The 1,575-nt window shown below is 42.0% G+C and overlaps 1 non-coding gene across 1 annotated transcript; it reads right to left on the bottom strand.

Annotated features, from left to right (window-relative positions):
* Positions 1-340: 340 nt before the first annotated feature.
* Positions 341-448, bottom strand: LOC148553013 (small nucleolar RNA R71). The gene has a single exon (XR_015893508.1). It is a non-coding gene; the product is annotated as a small nucleolar RNA R71 (small nucleolar RNA).
* Between the last annotated feature and the right edge of the window lie 1,127 nt (positions 449-1,575).

Here is a 1,575-nt window from a genome sequence, read left to right as displayed (position 1 = left end):
TACTCCTGACTTCTATGGGAGAAGCATCTCAATCCCTACCATTGGAGCAAACAACTTTGAGCTTAAGCCTCAATTAGTTTCTCTAATGCAACAGAATTGCAAGTTTCATGGACTTCCATTGGAAGATCCTCATCAGTTCTTAGCTGAATTCTTGCAAATCTGTGACACTGTCAAGACCAATGGGGTTGATCCCGAGGTCTACAAGCTTATGCTCTTTCCCTTTGCTGTAAAAGACAGAGCTAGAACATGGTTGGATTCACAACCTAAAAAAAGCCTGAACTCTTGGGAAAAGCTAGTCAATGCCTTATTGGCAAAATTCTTTCCACCTCAAAAATTGAGTAAGCTTAGAGTGGAAGTCCAAACCTTCAGACAGAAGGAAGGTGAATCCCTCTATGAAGCTTGGGAAAGATACAAGCAATTGATCAGAAGGTGTCCTTCTGACATGCTTTCAGAATGGAGCATCATAGGTATCTCCTATGATGGTCTATCTGAACTGTCCAAGATGTCATTGGACAGCTCTGTTGGAGGATCTCTTCATCTGAAGAAGACGCCTGCAGAAGCTCAGGAACTCATTGAAATGGTTGCAAATAACCAATTCATGTATACTTCTGAAAGGAATCCTGTGAATAATAAGACAAATCAGAAGAAAGGAGTTCTTGAGATTGATACTCTGAATGCCATATTGGCTCAGAACAAAATATTGACTCAACAAGTCAATATGATTTCTCAGAGTCTGTCTGGAATGCAAGCAGCAACAGGCAGTACCAAAGAAGCTTCACCTGAAGAAGAAGCTTATGATCCTGAGAACCCAGCAATTGAAGAGGTGAATTACATGGGAGAACCCTATGGAAACACCTATAATCCTTCATGGAGAAATCATCTAAACCTCTCATGGAAGGATCAACAGAGGCCTTAACAAGGCTTCAACAACAATAATGGTGGAAGAAATAGGTTTAGCAATAGCAAGCCCTTTCCATCATCTTCTCAGCAACAGACAGAGAATTCTAAGCAGAGCCACTCTGACTTAGCAACTGTAGTCTCTGATCTAATTAAAACCACTCAAAGTTTCATGACTGAAACAAGGTCCTCCATTAGAAATTTGGAGGCACAAGTGGGTCAGCTGAGTAAGAAAGTTACTGAACTCCCTCCTAGTACTCTTCCAAGCAATACAGAAGAAAATCCAAAAGGAGAGTACAAGGCCATTAACATGACCCACACGGCCAAACCTGAAGAGGAGGAAGAGGTAGTGATCTCCACTGAGGAAGACCTCAATGGACGTCCACTGGCCTCCAAGGAGTTCCCTAATGAAGAACCATGGGAATCTGAGGCTCACACTGAGACCATAGAGATTCCATTGAATTTACTTTTGCCATTCATGAGCTCTAATGAGTATTCTTCCTCTGAACAGGATGAAGATGTTACTGAAGAACAAGTTGCTAAATACCTTGGAGCAATCACGAAGCTAAATGCCAAGTTATTTGGTAATGAGACTTGGGAGGATGAACCCCCCTTACTCACCAAAGAACTGGATAACTTGACTAGGCAGATATTACCTCAGAAGAGACAGGATCCTGG

Source organism: Arachis ipaensis, chromosome B7 (assembly GCF_059453495.1).
Source record: "Arachis ipaensis isolate K30076 ecotype BB chromosome B7, ASM5945349v1, whole genome shotgun sequence".
NCBI classification, from domain to species: domain Eukaryota; kingdom Viridiplantae; phylum Streptophyta; class Magnoliopsida; order Fabales; family Fabaceae; genus Arachis; species Arachis ipaensis.
The sequence above is the reverse complement of the archived record's forward strand: the minus strand, read 5'-3'. Positions and strand labels throughout refer to the sequence as shown.